A 21,338-nucleotide genomic window follows, 5' to 3' on the forward strand; every position below is an offset into this window, starting at 1 on the left:
GTGCAGAATTTAACTCGCACCATGGGCATCCTTTGCATTGCAAACCTGCCATCCAAGTGATCAAATCTAAGGAAGGACATATTTGCCTTGGAGCATAATAAAGTTTTTACCAGACTATTCCTGTTTTAGGGGATTATTTTATGAGGAGATATTGAGCAGATTAGGCACATACTCCCTCAAGTTTACAAGAGTGAGAGATTATCTCATTGAGCTGTAGAATCTTTAAGGCCCTTGGTAGGACAGAGTTACAATCAGAAGAACATATTTAGGTTCGAGATGAGAAATTCCTTCACTCAAAGGGTTGTAAATCTTTGCTGTTCTCTGCCTTAGAGAAATGGAGAATGTTCTGATGTTTAGATGGAGCTCAGTAGGTTTTTGGGTCCCAATGGACATGGCATTCATAAGGAAAGCTGAAATTGAAGATTAACAATAGTGTTGGGCTGAGGCAGTGTGAAGGCTGAATGGCCTTAACCTGTTTCTGTATCTTATTTTCATGTGATCCCTCACTTGTACAGCCGGACTTCAATTATCCAGACCCCACAAACAAAGCTTTTTACCGTACTTGGTACATCTAACAACAATAAATCAAATCAAACACTGTACAGTACAGATTGTTAAAGGTGACCGGACAGGTGAACAGAGCAGTAACTATAACATATAGAAGTCTCTGCCTTATTAATAGGGCCGTAGTGTACAAGAGCACGGAGATGATTTTTGTTGAGACATGAGCTGAAGTACTGTGTACATTTGGGGGCTCCACATTGTAGGAAAGATGTGTATGTATTGGAGATTATGCGGGAATCGTTTACAAGAATAGTTCCAGGGATGAGGAACTTCAGTTATGAGGATGGATTAGGGAAGTTGGAGATGTTCCCTTTTAGAGAGAAGGAGGTTAGAGGAAATTTGATAGAAGCTTTCAGAACCATGACTGAGCAGGATACAAGCTTCCAGTCATAAAAAGAGAAAGAACGGAGATTTACGGTGATGTGCAAACATAGTGTGAAGTGAGGAAAAGCTTCACTACTTCTGACAATCAAGAGGATGTTGGATATTATCGAGAAAGAAATAATGTACAAGTATATGGGCGGGGGAAGCAGGACATTGGCACCTGGTGGAGGCCCTGATGGGCTGAATGGCAGCCTCCTGTTCTGCGACAATTTGGAAATTCTGTGTGCCACCCAATACTTCATAAACGAACAAAAATCTGAAAATGGCAGTGCACTGTCCTTGTTGAAACTTAATATTGATTTGTTAAATTTTGTTAATTCATTAGCTTATTAGTTCTGGACAAAAGACTCGTGATCAGGAGGGTTACCGGCCTGGGGGCCGTGTGTAGTGGACAATTTCTCGTCTCTGGTCAACCTGATGCCTGTTGAACTGTGAGCAACTTTTTTCATGTCAACAACCACCGAGTTAACATCTAACGATAGAAGATTGTTCAGTAACTACTGTCGTTACTCACAGAGGGGTCTATTTAAGTCTATTTCAGTGTAAACGAATGTGAAAGACCCAGTCCCCCTCCTATTGTTTTAGGCATTATCTCACAAGTGCCAGTCAGGTTCTTAAACGCCAGTCATTTCTTCTTTCCTCTGTCTAGTCCCAAGTCGGACAAGGTAGTAAGCATTTTCTTAGACAGCAGTTTCAGTAGCCTTTTTTTGTATTTCAATTGCTGTTTGGGTTTTTTTTTGCAAAAGCATGCTTTGGGGAATCACTGATTTATTGCAAAGGCAAGAAAATACAAGACACGCCGATGAGTCAAAACACTCCAACGTGTGGCAGATAAAACAGTCGTTTATTGTGTGTGTGCGTGAAGGCTACCAATGGGGCTAACGCAGCCCGTAACCTGTATCGTCCAACGGGGTTAGATGTGAACATAAGCTGCATTTGTTTAACCGTTTAGAGTGCAAATGACATGTCCCCGTGAATGGGTGTGTTTTATCCTCTGTCTGTTGCAAAGAACTGTAGGACACTGCGCCTAGTTTGGGATTAATTGCTTCTGCAAACGGGATTGGACCCAGGTTGTTTTTGTTTTGCAACCTGTTGGTGTCCAGACATACTCTTGTTGCTTGATGCTTGCAGAGGTAGTGTATCGGATCGCAGCCAATGTATTTTTATCTATAAGTTGGAAGAATGTCGCCCTTAAATCACTCGAATGGAGCCCCCTGTCTTCCGTGTTAAACATGCTGTAGGTCCCAACATCCAAAAATATTTGCACCTAGACCCGCCCGGTTGGAATTACTTGTTATAAAATAGATATTTTGTCGATACCAAAATAATGAATTGTTCAGTTTAAATATAAATCCTTAAAATACTATGTTTGACAGCATCGTTGAGTTCCATTGTTTTCAATGAGAGTCAGTAAAATGTGTTTTTTTTTACTGAAACAGCAGTATGAGCTTTAATTTAGAACATCTCATCTAGGATTCCTGCATTTGAAATAAATTATTCAACGTACACGTTATATCCCAGGCCAGTAATTGACAGATTTGAACAATATGTAAAAAAAAACTTTAGTCTGCTTACTGTAAGGAAAACCAGCTCCGATAGTATGAGATACATAACTGCACATTCTGTGATGAATCATTGCCGCAGCAGAATTACAGCAACGACCTACAGTCTGCATTGAACTTATAACAAAACACTTCTGAAGTTATTCAACCAATCTCATGCCCTTCTTCTAGCCCACAGATTGAAAGTGAATTGCACCTGTATTTTCTTCAATTGCTCTCTCCAGTATGTTGCCACTTAAAGTTGTATTTCAAATATTAATTCCTATTCTACAAAGCATTTTCAGACATGCCCATGCTTTCAAAAGCTTAGTTTTTCAAAATAAATCCAATCTTATTTTGGTTACTCAACAGTCACCATTTCCAAAACTGTAATTTGCAAACAATAGGTTGACTGGCTCTATTGTTTTTACAGCCATTTTAGTGGATACTTCTTTTGGAAGCGGTCAAGAGTAAAGTTTTCTTCTTCTGTACCTCAATCTACTTCAATCACTATTTCTTAATCTTGTCATAACTTTGCAATCAAAACAAAAATGGCAAATGCAGAATCTCTATTGCCCAAGGATAGATTGTTAGCTATATGTAGGCCATGCTATCTTTATTTTAAACCTGACTCAGACAGTTAAAGATACCCATGAAAAATTGTGTTTTGTGTCAGACCAGCATAAAATGAGAGATTTTTTTTAAGAAAAGGAATTGACACATGTCTTTTAGTGAAGTAACTACATCATTGAAATGATATTGAGCTGCACAAGTTGATACCTAACTTGTAAAGTTGTTCTGCACAGGCTGCAATATCAAACACTCAAACCATTCGTTATTTCCTTTCGGTGAAGGTTGAATTAGAGACTACTGTCAAAAAGTGCTAATTGGATAAGAATATGTTTTAATTTGGGTCAAGTTTTTAAAATCGTTTTTTGTATCTCCACATTTTTTAACCTGCTGTCAGAAAACTCAAATTATTCTGATCAGAATCTCACCCAAGAATTTTTTTTTTGGTATGGCTTAAAAATAAAATCAGAAATGCTTCCAAAACAGCTGTCTGTCAGCACTTGAAAGAGGAAGGACTAGTTTGTATTTCACGTGTTCTGATGCATCTCTCCCAGTCAAACCTTTTTTTTTATAAATTCTGCATGACCTCTATTCTCAACAATTTTTGTTCTTATTTAATTCTCATTTTACATCAATGTGTTCTATTAATACATGTGTTTTTACTCCAGTGCAAATTTATGATGTTAAATTGTCATTACTTTTATATGGACGATTTTTCAGTTGGTAATCATTTAGAAATTGCTCTCCCTTCAAGAATTGGTTAGTGCCTGTGCACAACCAGTTGGTGGGAGATATCATTGGCTTGCAGTATATGAGGCATTGCCTGGCCAATTCTAGCAATGGTTAGCTCAGATGAAGCTCAGAATACTGGAGACCTCTCTGCACTGATGTGACCAGATCTGCTGAGTTTCTCTAGCATTTTCTGTGTTTGTCACAGTGATAATACTGTGAAAAAGTGTTTCACTTCTGGGCAGATTCACAGATAACCTGTTGATTGGGTGATCTGGTGTCCTGGAATAAATTCCACAGATCTCTAAAATTGCCATATGTTAAAATGATTTGTTTCAAATTGAATACAATTTTTCTGCAAGCAGAAGAAAATGTTGCAATGTCTGGTTCTTTTTGACAACAAATTAAGGAACTATCTTTACAGTGTAATCACCATGATGCTGAACACTTTTTTCTCGGTGGTTAACATAGCAATCTACAACATTCTTTATCGTAATTTGTCACTTATTTCACATAGATGTTGAAAGGAACTCCCCTTTCAAAAATTAGTTGTACTGGCATGTTACAATCAAGAATCTATTCTTTTACAAAATAAACTAGGGACCTTCTTTTGACTTGTATTAAATAAAATAGGAGACCTGATTTTAAGAGACCTCATCTTTTTTTCAGATAAGTAACTTCAAAGGTGATTGATAATTTCAAAAGCAAGACATTATAAATTTAATTTCCCCAAGAATCAAATGTACTGAAACTGTTGTTTTCAATTGGTGTGTTGTTTGAAACATGTTCAAAACATCTGTTTTGGGTATTTAATGCTACATTAGATTATTTTACTAAAGCACTCTGCTGCAAGAAAAGTAATAGCTTGCACATAGTAAGGACCCACCAACAGCAAGTGAATGGATGGCCATTTTTGAGGGTGTGGATGGAAGGCAGAGTGTTAACCAGGACCAGGAGAACCACTTTGAATAGACCCACCTTTTACTTTTTAAAAGTGGGTTTAAAGTATTCTTGATCATGTTTTCTCTACCCCCATCTTCCACTTTCCCACAACTTTCCAAATACCTCTGCTTGTAAGAGAGAAAAGCTATGGTGTGTGTATGATGGGTGAATCCCAGAATGCAAGGGAAGAAAAGCCTCAGAGCAAGTCCCAAATCTGCAGCCAGTACCCTCTTGAAGAATTAGGCACACCACCACCTTCAGGTTCTCCACAATACAGGCTTAGAAATATATCACTGTTTCTTCAGTGTCATCTGTCTTAGAAGTTTTTACCTAACCTTACTCTGTGAACTGCAGCAGTTCAAGAAGGTTCATCATCATATTATTATGGAAAAATTGTGATTAGTAAATCCTGGTCTGGTCGAGCATATCCTCATAATATTGTTTTAAAGTAGCTGTTAAACTTTTTTGAAGAAAAACTAGCATCATTAATTTTGTTTCTTTTAATTTTGAATTATTAAGAGTATTTTTTTTTTACTTAATGGGTTGGTGGTGTTATCACTAGACTATTAATCCAGTGGCCCAGGTGTAGCTCTGGGAACTCCAGTTCGAATCCGCTATGGCAGGTGGTGGAATTTGAATTCAATAAAAATTTGAAGTGCAGGGTCTAATGATGATCTTGAAACCTTTACTGATTGTCGGAAAAACTCACCTGGTTCACTAATGTCTTTTAGGGAGGAAAATCTGTTATCATTACCTGGTTTGGCCTACACGTGACTCCAGATCCACTGCACTCTGCACAGTTAGAGATGGCAATAAATGCTGGCCTGGCCAGCAACATCCACAAAAAATCATACAGTGGAACTTGCTTCATGTTAACCGTAAAGATCATTCAAAATACTTTAAATGTAGAATTTAAAGCAGAAAAGAGATATTTGGGTTTTGTACATTTATTTTGTGCAAATGCCTGTGTTTATTCAAAGTCAAGCAATGTGTACCTGGTGCACTTTTTTTTCAGCTTGTTTTCCTCCAACTAGTTGTAAAGTGTTGATTACTGTTTACTGAAAATATTTTGTGACAATGTGTAAAATCCACTTGGATTTTCCTGTTCAAATATTGGACAAAATCTTGTACCCAGTCAAGTGACATGATAGCAACTAACAAATATTTATTTCCTGAACAATTGAGTAGCACAAAATTAGTGTTGTTGGAAGTAGTGTGAAGCTGTGTGTCTATAAACATTAACTACTGTCACTGGCACTACACAACTCCCTAAACCCTTTTTTGATAATTGAGACAAAGTAGTGTCTACCTCATATTGAAAATTAATGTTTTGGTTACATTGATTTTATTTCTAAATCAGTCCTTTTTTTGCTGTAAAATACTGTTGTCCATTATGTTGCAAACTTTTTGTATTTTGTCTCAGCATAATGTATAATATTTATACTATAATTAATATGTTAATTTCTAATTTCCATTGTTATTAATAACCTTGCAAATGCCATTGGTACTATACAGCTTACAACATTGAAATATTGATGCATATACATAGCAATGGCATTTGCAAAGTTAGTTAAGAGCAATGGAAATTATAAATAAAACTTCATCAAGGTGTAAGTTGATAATTTAGAAATAATCACATTAGGGCATGTATTGTGTGGTTTATTGTGCAGTAAATAATACTGATTTGGTTATTACTTAATGTGACTGTAGGTCATCACTTGATACATATGTGTTGTTTATGTCACTGTTTTTGATCCTTTACTGTGGACAATATTCCACATGTTGCCAAGTGGAAATGTTTGCTGTCTTCATTTCACAGTCAGGCAATGCTGTTATAGCAAAAAGGATCAGAAGGATTGAAACTTTTTATGCTATAGATTACCTAGAATGATTCTATTACTGTAGTATCATCACTGGGACTTGGTGGAGGGTTACAATCTAGTCAGGCTTTTTTCGTGTGACTTTGTAGGATTGTCTGAACTCCATTGATCATAGTATCACTTTGCAATCACTCCAAGTATTTAATATTCTGTCACATCCATTAATCAAATTTAAGTGCTGAGAATGTATGTGTGTTAGCTGGAGAAGGGAGGGGATGCTAATTTTAGTTCATCAATATAAAATAAAAGTCAAGCGTTACAAAAAATATATACACTTATGGTAAATGAATCGCCAAATTAAAACTATTTCCTGCACAGTCACTTCACTATCTAAATTTCGAAATAAATATAAAACCTCAAACGAAATGAGAAATGGCACACTCATTTAGATGCTACTTTACAATGTGTGTTTGATTGACTCAAAAGATTTTGACTTTTTCCATTTGAAACTTCTGCCACATAATCTGCCTTAATGCTCTCCCACATTTTAATATTTGAACTGTGTGTTTTTAACAATGTGCCTCTTAGTTAGAATTTTGTGTAAGGCACATCTCAGTATAATTGTTTTTCCCCTTTTCTCTTTAGTAAGCTGAAGCAGGCATAAAGAAATAGACAATAACTAGGTTTGGGACTTGTACATACATTACAGAAAACAAATCATTACTCGATCAACACATCCTGTAACATAAGCCTGTTCCAACTAATGTAGCTGATTAAATGGAAAATTCTTGCTGTAACTCCATATGTATACATTCTAATGGTTCAAAAATAATGGTTAGTAAATTTTTTTTATCAATGTCTGAAGCCAGGCAAATGACCTTAAAGGAGAGTCTTAACAGAAGAGTGTTCTGAGTTTGAAAATCATTTGCAGTAAATGCGGTTCCTTGGCTTAACTCCCACGATAGTTTTAAAAGCTCTAGCTGATTATAGTAAGGTATTTATGTGACTCATTACTTGTATCTTAACTTCAATCCCCAGGAGTACAGATTAAATGTAATTTACTAATGAGTCAAAAGCCTTAAAATGGGTTGGATTTTAAATCGAAGAGGAAAATTAAAATTAATTTTCTTATGTCTTTTTGTAGTTATTTAGTGTTGTTCAGAGATTGTTTGATTTTATGGAGAGGGGAGAGATACAAGTCATTTGTCCTGTGTTAGTTTATGGTAAGATTAGAAAAATATAACAGTGATTTGTTTACTCATCTACAATGAGTTGGCACATTTATTTAGATCGTGCAGCCCACTGGAGAATGAAAATATTAATTTATTCATTTTTCATTTACCAGAATTGTAAGTTAAGGTTAACAGTTTTTTTTATGTCCTCATATCAAATTTCTTAATGCTACTTTGCTAGCCTATTAAACTGTTCCCTGAATTAATTCATTTACTGAATAAGTAGGGTGGGAATTAATGCAAAAGTATTACCTGCAATAACTTTTAGTCTAATATTTTTGGTATTGAAATGAATTTTGATTATTAGTGTTTCCCTTTGCTTGGGTATGGTAACCTGATCTACTGTATTCAGAATTCCACATAAAACAATATTCAACCTACCTGCTTTGTACTAATGATCCTAGCTTGTTGTTCCTGTGTTTCTTGACATTTGTAAGCTCACAATTTAGCTTATGGAATGCAAGTTACAATAATGAAAATCAACTTTCAGGACAATCGTCACGTGGTATATTTTTTCAAACTGTTTGCTGCCTTTTGATATTTTCAGGTTATGTTTAAATAAGTACATTAATGGTAATGAATGAGTTATTGCTGATTTGAAGTGTTGCAATAAATTGGGCAGGTTCATGTAATTGGCTAAAAGGACACATGCTTGTTAAAAGCTGACGCAGGATACCATAACTTGTTTTTTTAAACTGCATATAAATAACAAACTGTATTTAAGATTTTCTCATTGTTTAAGTCTAAGTTGACATTTTATTTTTGGCTTATGAACACCGTGACTTCCTTTGATGATATTGCTAATGTCATTAAACAGTAGCATGTCATTAAAATCTACACAATGATACCGTTTCGTGCAACCAAAAGACTGAAAATGCTCTTGTTTCAGGGTTAAGTTGTAAACAGGGAAGAGGAGAGAGACATAGGGATTATGTCCCGCTTTGGCTGAAGTTGAGGTGAGCAAACAGATAGAAAATATGTGTAGCGATTCTGAGGTGTTGGTAGAGCATCTCCAACCAAGGTTTTCAGGTTGATGATGAACACAATGACTTCTGTTTGATTGGATGTTGGTTGGATTTTGATTACCTGTTCTGAAGAAGGGTCACCGGATTTGCTACACGAGTTCCCCAGCAATTTTGTTTCTTTTTCATTTGATTTGGCTGCATTGTGGAAACTCTTCAAATAGGCCGCTGAGGCTACAGGAACAAATTTAACCTATCAACCCTGTTGGAAAAATGATCTGATCGGCCACATTACTGGTTGTCTTGCTGAATGATTTTGCTGCCCCATGGTTTACAACTCACCCAGTTGATCCTGCAATTTAATAATAACACTATTACTGTAAAGGCTCACTGAGGTTAGTGATGCATTGACACCCACCCCAACCCCCACAATTCACCTCTGACCTGCTGTATGATAACATTGTTATTGTTCAAAGGTATTTTTATGCTGGGCCTGATGCTTTTTGTTAGTGATGGAGAATGTTGACCTGTCTCTAAACAGCCGTGAAGGTTGCAGAGTTTTCAGATCATCCGGAATACCTCTCTTCAATATTTCTGCCTCCTCCTGGAAGATTTTATTTCACAATGGGGACTGTGTGGTTCCTGAAACATATCAGTCATTGCATTCAAATAGAAAGCAGATAAGCACTAAAAGGAAAATGTTAATGAGTACAAGGAGCAAAATGGGCAATAGGATTCAGTCAGGTAGCTCAAAAGTTGTAACCTGAGCTGAAAGATGTACGTTTTTTGCCACCTTCCTTATTGAAGGAAAGGCTGACCGTATCTGTTCAGGGCTTGCCTTGCTTATATTCTCTCAACATCCGCACCTGTTGGAGAGATAGAGTCTGCATTTACAATATGGGAGAACTGGTATCCCTAACTGAATTCTGCCAAGCATTTTGGGGAATCTACTAAAAAGTAAAACGCCTCTGCAGGCTCATGCCAGTGTTCCACAAAGAGCACGACAGGCCCTGCCATACCCTTGGTTTTCTCCTTTTGTAAATTATTCTGATTCGAAGGTTTTCAGTCAGCTTTTATACGTGACAAATGTGTGAAGGTTTGATTTTCAATAACTAACCCATCAGCTGATTCCCAACGACATTTGCAGTAACTGTGTGGGGTTCCACTCTTCTGGGGGTGTAATCGGTAATCTCAGAGTCCGCAGGTTTATGAAAATGAGAAATGGTGACTCAGAAACAGAGAAGAAAAACACTTTTTTTGCAGGCATGTGATCTCGAAGTCAGTTGAGGACACAGCAACACTTGTACCAGTAGTAGGTTAATACTTGTGGATTTACACTAATAGTGGCACTTATACCTTTGCAAGCTGTACTGGTATTAAGGTTTGTAACAGGAACTGCACACCCTTAGAAAAACAGACAATGTGGTAATGTTTAGCTTTATACTTGGTTTTTCAACATTTATTAATATACCATTATGATATGAAAGCAGTGCACAACAGTGATTTCTAGTGTTAATCATAACAAGTTTACAGTGTATGTTGTACAGGCTTTGAGGCTAATTCCAGTATAGCTAGAGGAAAAAAAACTCCCATTACAAACATACCCCTGAGCCACTGGTGACAGTATAATTATTGCTGCGACACATTTGTGTCATGTTTAGGGGCATTGAAGGTTATGGTTAGGCAGAATGTTAATTTACATTCATTCAGCTACTTTGTAGTTTGTTCTTCAATTTTTAAAACAATAAAATGTTATTTTTCTTTTAAAAAAATTCACCAGTGTTTTTACAGCTGAGTGCACTGCACTCACTCTCTGAACTGTTTATTTCTAATGGTAAGAAATTCTTGAACACGAGCAACATAGTGAATAAGTCCATTCCCACTGACATATCCAGGTCCAGTTTAAAATCCACATAGCAAAAGTACTTAAACTAAAAATGAATTACTTTTCCTCTATTTCCCAAAACCTAGTTTTTAACTTTTAAGGTGATACGCAGTGTTAGTATAGTAGATGTTGAAATACTTCAGGGCTTGTTAATTGTTTTGCCAATGGATATAATATTGCTAGAAATGGGAGACAATATGGTTTGATCCATTGTATGTGGGATTTTTGGAAATGCTGCTGGAAGTGGAGTAAGGTTTCTACCACTGTGCATGGAAATGCCTGTGATTTGTTTGCTGTGGGATGTGGGTTATTTCCAGCTGTTGTACCCCCAGGCCTGGACTACACCATGAACCCTATTTCTGGTTGCTTTTTGTCCTTGGATATTTACTGTAATGACAGGGTTCAGCTTGTACCTGCAAAGAGGTGGCATTGATTGCTTCCTGATCAAGGGATATAAGTCAAAACTCATTGATGCAGCTGGTCATGAGTTTCTCATCAATAGATCTGTCTCTGTCTCCTCCATCTCATAATTTTTCATCTCAACAATATATGTTTCTCTTGATCTGTGATCGCAACCCTCTTGATTTGCTGTTGTGAATACGGGCTTATTTGTATTCTCGGCCCTGTTTTGCAATAGTGCGCGCAGACAGTTATAAGTGGATGACGATTACTTCACCATCACAACCAACTTGCTGTCACCTCCCCAGGTTCCCCCCACTCCCTTCCAACCAAAATAACTGCTTACTTTTTTCTTTCTCTGACTACAAGTTCCTTGTTCTCCCTTTCTACCTTTGCCCTGACCAACATTTGATTCAAAATGGCTGGATGTCATGCTGCAGGTACCTTTGTTTAATTTTAAAAAAAAACTCTAATGATCAGTGACATTAGGGGCGGCACGGTGGCTCAGTGGTTAGCACTGCTACCTCACAGCGCCAGAGACATGGGTTTGATTCCAGCCTCGGGTGACTGTCTGTGTGGAGTTTGCTCATTCTTCCTGTGCCTGCGTGGGTTTCCTCAGGGTGCTCCGGTTTCCTCCCACAGTCCAAAGATGTACGTCAGGTGAATTGGCCATGCTAAGTTGCCCATAGTTTTAGTTGCATTAGTCAGAGGGAAATGGGTCTGGGTGGGTTACTCTTTGGAGAGTCGGTGTGGACTTGTTGGGCCGAAGGGCCTGTTTCCACACTGTAGGGAATCTAATCTAATTACCAGGGTTTCTAAAACATATCCCATTTAATATTCCATTTGAGAATGACTTGTTTCTGGAAGAATTGCGTTTTAGTTAATTGTGTTTTGTGTAAAAGCTACAGGAATAACACAAGTGAGGAACACCTTGACCTTCACCTTTACAACAAAATTACTTTTATACTTGTGAAACTTTATAAACTGTTTCTTAATGCCTAGTTATTTCAGTTCATCAGGGAATGTGTTTGTGGCTTAATAGATTCATGAATAATTTTCAGTTAATGTTCCCTGTGGCTAATCGTGGCTCAGATTCCCATTGATGTCATCTTGCAATTACCGCTATTGGGATAATCCAACTATTTTGTTAAATGAACTGGACAAGGGATTCATGACTCAATTGTTCCTTTGTGCATTCTGTTTTAAAGTGAAGTCCTCACATATACAAATGCAAATCTGAAATTAAAATGTTGGAAACCTATTGCAGGTCTGTCACCTTCTGAAAAGTTAAAAGGATAATATTTTGTAATTATAGACTTGCAGCTAGTTCTTGTAAAGAATTTACAGCGTTAGTTTTAACTCTGTTTACCTTTCAAGAGTTGAAAGGATGGATAGTGCAGAGTGTCTAGATAACTGCTGGAAAGCCATCTATCCTAAGTGAGTCTCAAAGGCATTTGTACATTGGCATCAGATGATGTTATCCAGGGGTAAGTTTCCCTTGAGATTAAAGTATGTCTCACCATACTTTATGGCTTCCCACCAAAGACTCCACATCCTCTGATAAAACTCACACCCCTAAAATACAAAATTCCTAAATTCCAAATGTCTTGAAAACATCACTTTGTTAGTACTTTGTGTTGGGTAGGTTCCTCTGGGTATGGGAACCTCCTACCACTTTTGGATTCAGCAAAAATTGGGATGTAACCTGACCCCATATTAGCATGGGGTTAGCCCCAAAGTCATATTTGTCACATTTCTGCAGTGACAGGTGAAGTTTCTACTCTCCTCATCCTGCCCCACCTGAGACTTCAAATCAAGGCATCGTTCCTCTTTCTAGATTGTCATGACACTCGCGATTGTTTACTGAATTTTCTGTTTCCTCAGAATCCTGTCTGGCTTTAACATGTCAAGTTATGTCATCACTAGTATAAAGATCATGATGTGTAGGTGCCGGTGTTGGACTGGGGTGGACAAAGTTTAAAAATCACACAACATCAGATTGTAGTCCAATAAGTTTATTTGGAAGTACAAGCTTTCAGAGCGTTGCTACCTGACAAAGGAGAGCACTCCCAAAGTTTGTACTTCCAAATAAACTTGTTGGACTATAACCTGGTGTTGTGTGATTTTAAACTTTAGTATGAAAGTGTCCATGTAAAAGTCAAACCAAGTCTTCCCTGTCAAAGTCAACGATGTTGTCTTATTTTGATAAGTAAAATAGCTGAAGCACCTAAAGCCTTCACTTCACTTCCTGCTGTACCTCCCAAAGCAGATTCTCCAATGCCATGAGTTGATTGGTGATTACTCCAGGAGAACTGTTAATAGAATATTTCATTTTCAACACCAACTTGCACTATCCAATCTGTGTTATATCTTGAATTGTCCATAGACATGTCTTCTGTAGAGAGTACAATCCATTCTCGAATACTGGACCTTCACATTGTCTGCAGGTTTGCCAGATATTTAAAATTTATTCCTAAAGGAGTATAAAAATAGGGAAGTGTTACAGCAAATTGGAGTATTGTGTACAATTTGGTTCCTTTACTTGAGGAGAGACAGTTGTATTGGAAGCAATTTAGAGGATGTTCACTAGATTGATTGGAGAGAGGAGGGGTTTGACTTGTAAAGAGAGATTGAACAGTTTAAGCCTACACTCTCTAACGTTTAGGAGAAAGAGAGGAATTGAAGATGTTAAATTAATAATGGGTTGTGGAGAATGGGCAGGAAAGTGGAGTAGAGGCTGCGATGAGATCAGCTGTGATCGTAATAAATGGCAAAGCAGGCTTGAGGGGCTTCTAGTTCTTATGACAGGAAGGAGGATTGGTTCTCATCATTCACGGCTGCAGTGTTGGCAGTATGAGCTGTGATTGTCAAAGGGGAAAGCTGGATTTATCAGGAAGTGTTGCTACTATCTGCATGTGCTCAGGAATCCTTCTCAGTAACCAACCCTGAAGCAAGTGCTTGACTAAACCTCATTTGTCTTTTAACAGCTTTCTATAACACCAGATAAACATTTCTTGCTTGTTTGGGGTCTGGTTTTGGAGACAATGGATGTGAAAAAGTAATAGAATTAAAGCAGAATCAAAATGAAATTACAGTAAATGGTGTTTTGATCATTACCTTAAAAATACATATAGTTATTTATGTACATTTATCCTTTCTCCTTCCCTGCTCCCTCCTCACACCGCTCTCTCCGCACATCCCCAGCCCTGTGCACAGTACAGAAAAAGCCCAGAAGTTAAAATCGCTACATTAGCTTGTCAAAGCTTACTCTCAAAGCTTTATTACAAACACATGGAAGTAGCAATAGAGTAAGTAGCCTCTTTTACCCAACTGGTAATGGCTGTAGATACGCACCATGTAAACAAATAGTTCTGTTCATAATTCTCCACCCTGTCAGAATATTTCATCACCTATCAAATCTAATCCACACGATTGACTCTGCTTCAGCCTTTAACCTTGGAAATTTATTTCACAGGTTCATAACTTACTACAAAGAGGTTTCCCTGCCCTCTGTTCCAAATCTGTTTCAGTTAATCTGGTATCTGTTATTCTTCATTCTTGACCCAGTCACAGTCACAAGGCTAATTGTATGTACTTGAATTTTTATGTTTATTTGCTTGTAATTCACTGCAGTAATTTGAGGTCATCATTGTCTAACTCGACAAATCAATCGTGGGTTTGTAGAGTAAATTCCCTGCTATAAAAGGTTTTAATCACTGCTTTCCCTCCCCTCCATCCTGACTCTCCTGAGTTTATTTTTTAATGTTGTTGGATTTGACAGGAAGTTCCACTGCGCATGGAATTGATTACTGTTCAAGGGGAGGAGAGGGAAAGGAAAAGATTGCTTTTATACAGTGGTGTTGGGATGTCCCAGAGTAATTTAAAGCCTGTGAAGTATTAAGTGTGGGCACTGTTGTAATTTAGGAAAATGCAACAGCCAATTTGAGGTTTTTGAAAGGTTCTGCGAACATCAATGAGATAATGATCAGCTAATCTGCTCTCATGGTTTTGATGAGTGGCAGTTATTGATCAGATCACCAGAGGAGCTGCTTCAGCTTTTTTCCATGGAATGTTTTGCACCCACTAAGAGGACAGAGAGGACCTTGGTTTAAAGACAGCATTTCTGACAGTGCATTAATGAGGACATGGTGCACTGAAATGTCAGTCTCCGTTTTCTGCTCGAGCCACCAGGGCAGGGTTTGAACCCACACCTTTGAGTGAAGGAGCAGCGCACTGGCGTCTGAACTGTGTACAATGCAAAAGATAAAATTTATGACTTGAATGTCAACATTTTGGCAGATCTGGCTGCCCGTAGGCTTTGTACACATGTACACATTGCCAGAGAACTTTGCAATGTTTTATTTGCAAAATGTGGAAACTGAAACTAAGATTACGTAGGTGGGGACTTGTCTTCCAACGTCAGTACTTAGTCCCAAACTGAGCCCCCACCCCCGCACTGTCCTTACAAGCCACCTGCAGCCAGCTGGAGTATCATCAAAATAGCAGAAACGCACACTAATTACAAACTAGCCCGAAACCACCTCTGTTATGTCGCAAGTAGCTTTCACATAGTCATGTCTGGTGCTGCCTTTGGGCAGTATCAAGACAATGATAATTAGCATTTCTCTTATTCTCTTGACTGAACTGTACAGGACAGGAACAGGCCCTTCTCCCCACAATTGGTTAACAACTGATCTTCCAACAGCTTGAATCCTGACATTGTATAACCTCTGTCCTGCAGCATGCCTTAATTCAGTCACAATTACACTTTGACAATTGTTTTTTTTAACCCAAATCAATCGACTGACAACTTGTGTTGCAATTGAGTAAAGCTTTATCCCTGGGTGGGAGAATAAGTAACCCCCTCTCCCAAATTTTGCAAATACACTGAAAGTGTCTCCAATGTTAGTTGAGTCAATTATTTTGGGTGCGCACTGTTAACCATTTCTTGTCAATTCCTAGTTCTTACGATGGTGCCTCCACCGAAATGTTGGCCTTTGTGTTTTTCTCTGGATTACTGCAAAGATTCCTAAATTCCTTTATAATTTGTCATGCCTTTGAGATGTACAAATAAAAGTGAATTATAAAAAAACATATATGTTAAAGTCTAATAGTCTGAATATGGTCCTGTGAAAAGAGGAGGGATGTGGACGTTGGGGGCAATTGCAGGATTCAGAGTAGGGCAACAGGGCAGCGCCACAGATCCGTAAACCAACCCTGACGTGCTTTATGAAGGACCATAACATTCTCATCCTTGTCTGCTACCACTTTTGACTCTACCATTAATAACTTAAGTTAGCCCTCACTTCTGTCTCTGAGGTTTATGTGTAAGAAAGAACAAAATAAATTACATACAACCACCTTGAAGCACTTGACAATCAATGAATCCTTTTTATCAGTGTAGTCATTATTATAATGTAGGAAGTATGTGAATCAATCTGCACACAATACCAGTTTGATAATTACCAGATAATCTGGTTTTATAATGTTGACTGTGGGGATAAACAATGGTCTGGACATCAAGGTATATTTGAAATTGTGCCATGAGATCTTTTGTATCTATCAAAGCAGGCAAATGCGCCCCAGGTTCACATCTTAATCAGAAGACTTCTGATATGCAGCCCTGAAGGGTGGCTGCCCTGTGATTGTCAGCCTTTTGTGTTCAAGCCTTGGAATGGTTCCTGAACCGGTTTCCCTATGGTTTGGACATGACAGCACCATCACCTGAACCAGGCCTGGTATAAATAAACATCAGTGTCATGTTAAGGAGCTCCATTACCACCTCCTGGATTTACTTGTCTAAGTGTGCTCATCCAATTTTACTGAGCTAGACCTACAAAAGAACTTACAGCATAGAAACAAGACTTTCGGACCAACCAGGCTTTGCTGGTGTTTATGCTGCCCATGAGCCCCTTGTCACTTTACCTGGGTCTCCAGATTAACAATACCGGTGGACTGTTGCCTCCTGAGAAGTAATGTTCTGGGAACCAGGGTTTGAAACCCGCCACAGCAGATGGTGGAATTTTAATGCAATAAAAATCTGGAAATATGAGTCTGATGATGACGACCATGAAATTATTGTTGATTGTCAGGAAAAACCCATCTGGTTCACCAATGTCTGGAAGGGAAAAAAACTTATCTGTTCTAAAGGTGAGTCCAGACCCACAGCAATGTGCTTGACTCTAAACTGTCTTCTGTAATGGGCAATAAATGTTGGCCTAGCCAACTAAACCCTCGTCTCATGAATGAAATTTTTTAAAAAACTTCGCCTAATTCTGAGCTATTCACTCAAAATCCTGAGGGTCACTGGGGCTATTAGAAAATGTTAATCAGGCTGCGTGCAGAATTTTAGATATTCATAGGTTCATTGTGATTTATTTTTTCAGTAAGGTATGAGCAGGTAGAAAAAAATTAGACAAGGTCAAACATTGTGCCAATTTTTTTAGTTACTGAAATTTAATGATTTACTAAATTGTAATAAAGCCACCACAGTCTCACCAGACCATTAAAGATGGTGATTTAACCTGAGGGTCACCACGCCTCAGGCTAGAGGAGAGGTTGTGAAGGACAGTCCTTCCTAATAACTTCAGTCTGTATGGGAATTCAACAAATGCTGTTGGCATCACTCTGCATTGCAAACCAGCTGTCCAGCCAGCTGAGCTATCCAACTCCCAAGCTTTTAATAACTTTTTAGTAGTTTCTATTTGTTTCCTATGCCCCACCTTTTCCGCTGCCCATCCTTACCACTATCCTCTTCCAAACTTTTCACTTGCCTGTTTGGGACCTTCTCTATGAGTGATGGAGAAACAGCATGTGGAAGGGTTTGTAAGCAGAATGGGGGTTGGGAAGTAGGGTGTGGGAAAGGGGCAACCTCATTAACGTAGCCTCGATCCTTTCCCTGTTGTGTTTTGCCTTACTGCCCTTTAATTACATTAATGTTATTTACTTCAACTACTCCATTTGGCAAGTTTCATATCCTAAGACAAAAACAAAATGTTGGAGAAATTCAGCAGATCTGGCAGTATCTGTGGTGATTGGAACAGAGTTAACATTTCAAGTCCAAAATGACCCTTCAAAACTGAAGGAGGCTGACAAATGGGATTTTGTTTTTGCTCCTGACAAAGAGGGAGTAGGAGTGAATGGAACAGATGGTGAGGATGCCCAGAGCAAAAAGGGAAAGAGGGTCCTCATGGTGGTAAAGGAGTGATAAAGAATAGATGTTGATGTTCAGTGTTAATAGCCGAAAGTAGGTCAGCAGTGCTGTGAGCAAGCCCATGTAAGCAAGATGCAGGGCAGAATCATTGTCTGAAGTTGTTGAATTCAGCATTGAGTCCTGAAGCCTGTTAAAGGGCCTAAATGGAAAATGAGGAGCTGCTCTTCAGTTTGTGTTGGGCTTCGCTGGAGCACTGCAGCAGTACCTGGATGAAAAAATTACCGCTTATATTGTCCCAACCAGCAGGTGGTGTCCCATACATCTGTATTGTTCCACTGTTCTATTTGGTCATGGCAACTTGCCCAAAAGGACCACTCTGTTTATTTAGACCCAGGTATTGAGATGTGAGAGACCAAGACCAATGCATCCAAGGGAGTCCATGTGCAACAGACACCACTAGATGGCAAGCAGGAGCAACTTGACTGACATTAGATTTTAGGTCCTCCCCTGTACCAAATGCTTTTAATTGATCCTTGTTACAAAGGTATGTAAAAACATCAGCTCAATCAAAACAGCCTGATCTGGGAATGAATGTTGGAATCCTCAAATTGTATTGTTTAGTTCCAGACCAGCTACTGCTCATTTTAATCAGAGATTTCAAGGGAAGGAAGCTATTGGAAATCCTCCCAGTCTTTGTGCTCTTCCATTACACCTGAGCTACCCTCCCCTTTTCTCCCCATACCCACCTCTCCCCTGCATTCTTCTTTCCATTATTATACTCCCCTTTTCTCATTATCTCTTTGAATAACCTTTCATATATTTAATCCATTTTAAATGTCATAATTGATTAGGCCTTAATGATCACGTGCAATGATTTATTTTATTAAAATATGTGACTTTTTAATGTACCGTCATCAGCCGTAATGATGCCGAGCACCAGTTATTTGTAGAATTGTGCACTGGAAAACTCCAATGAATCTCTTGGAGGATTGCTGACAATTAGAGTGTGAGATTGATTTTTCTCTTTGGCTTCATATAGGGAGGTACTAATCTGGGCAAGAATGAAAAGTATACATGTAGGGACAGAATATAAACAGAAAAAGTGAGAAAGGAAGGGATGTTTAAGTACAGGTAAAAGATGTGTGAGGTGTTGAGGTAGTTGGTATAAGCAATAAAAGAGTAGACAGTAGGAATCACGAGGAATTGCTATAATAATAGAGGTATATTATAGATCTCCAAATAATGAAAAGAACATGAAACTTGTGGTAGATCAGAGAGAGTGGAGAATGACTGATCTGGAACATTTTAACTATCTGCTTATTGACTGGAATGCAAAATGAGTAAATTGTGGCAAAGGAATGAGATTATTAAAATACACGCTGGACTCCTTCAAGGAACATGTTGGTCTGCAAGAGTTTGTTAAATAATTAATTCTATCCATTGGATAAGCAGAATGTGGGAAAGCACCTTGGGAGGAATGATCTTAATGTGATGTAGTTTCAGATCCAACTCTTTTTTTTTGTACATTCAAGTGATGTGGATGTTGCTGGCGAAGCCAACATTTATTGCCCAATCCTAATTGCCCAGAGGGAAGTTAAGAGTGACTAAATCATACATTAATGACTTGGAGGAAGGAAGTGAACATACCGTAGCCATGTTTGCAGAGGACATAAAAATAGGTGGCAAAGCAGGTTGTGAGAGGGATACAGATGGTTTACAGAGAGGTGTTGACAGGTTAAGAAGTGCAAAAATTTGGCAAATGGAGTGGGAAAATGTGAAGTTCATTTTGGAAGGGAGAACAAAAGCAAAGCATATTACTCAGAGAAACTGAAGAAAGCTGCAACACAAAGGGACTTGGGGGTACTTGTGCACGAAACACAAAGCTACCATGCAGGTGCTGTAGGTAATCAGGAAAGCTAATGGAATGTTGGGCTGTTATTTCACGAGAGTTGGAGTGTAAGAATAGGGATGTCTTACTGCAACTGTACAAGGAGCTGGTGACATTACATCTGGAATACTGTGAGCAGTTTTAGTCCCCTTATTCAAGGAAAGATATCATTTCATTGGAGGCAGTTCAGAGAATCTTCACTAGGATGATCTCTGGTATGAAGGAATGGTCTCATGAGCAAAGGTGAAACATGTTGGGACTCTACTCAGTGGAATTTAGAAGAATGAGAGATGATCTCAATGAAACATATGGAATTCTTAAGGGTCTTGACAGGGTAAATGCTGAGAGGATGTTTCCCCTCATGAGCGAGTCTCGGACCAGAGGACATTGTCTCAGAATAAAGGGGTTTTCTATTTAAGGCTGAGCTGAGGAGGGATTTCTTCTTAAATGTTTGTGAGTCCATGGAGCTCCTTGCCAGAGGGAGCTGTGAGAGCAGAGTTCTTGTGCATGTTTATGGCTGAGATAGATTCCCGATCAGTAGGGGAATCAAGTATTACAGAGAAAGAACAGGAAAGTGGGTGTGAGGTATGCTGGATCAGTCATGATCCTATTGAATGGTGGAGCATGCTTGAAGGACTGAACAGCCAAATCTTCTTCTTATTTCTTATAGTCTAACCACATTACTGTGGGTCTGGAGTCAGATGCAGGCCAGACCAGCTTAAGACAGCAGATTTCCTTTGCAAAATGAACTCTTTGGGCTTTTACAACAATCAGCAATGGTTACATGGTCACTGTTTGGCTAAAGCTTAACTTTAGAGTTTTAATCCGTAATGGGTTTCAAACCAGTGACCACAGAACATTAGCATGGGATTCTGGATTACTAGTCCAGTGACATAATTACCACACTGTCTCCTCCCCAATGGCAATGTCAGAACTTGCTCTACAACAACCAACAAGTCACTTAATCCTTAAGAAAGCAAAGCACCTAAGTTAACAAAAGTTGCAAACCATTTATTATTCTATCTGTCTGAGCACATCTGAAATGCACCCAATCACTTGGGTGATAATTGCATATTTTCCAGAACCACCCTCAAACCGAAGCACTTTAACTCCTTTAACGTATGGTGGCTAACTGTGTATGTTTGTGTGAAGGAGGTTTTCAGATTCCATAAAGTGAGCTCTGTCAAGCAGCTATATCACGTCATAAATTGTGCAGAATTTATATTGGGAAATGGATGAAAGGAACTCCATCTGTGCAAATAATTCTAA

The 21,338-nt window shown here is 38.5% G+C and overlaps 1 long non-coding RNA gene across 7 annotated transcripts in view; it reads left to right on the forward strand.

Moving 5' to 3' along the window:
• Positions 1-21,338, forward strand: part of LOC140457857 (uncharacterized) — a 560,696-nt gene that overhangs the window by 251,043 nt on the left and 288,315 nt on the right. The gene's annotated exons all lie outside the window — the stretch shown is intronic.

This window comes from Chiloscyllium punctatum, chromosome 3, assembly GCF_047496795.1.
Source record: "Chiloscyllium punctatum isolate Juve2018m chromosome 3, sChiPun1.3, whole genome shotgun sequence".
Classification (NCBI taxonomy): domain Eukaryota; kingdom Metazoa; phylum Chordata; class Chondrichthyes; order Orectolobiformes; family Hemiscylliidae; genus Chiloscyllium; species Chiloscyllium punctatum.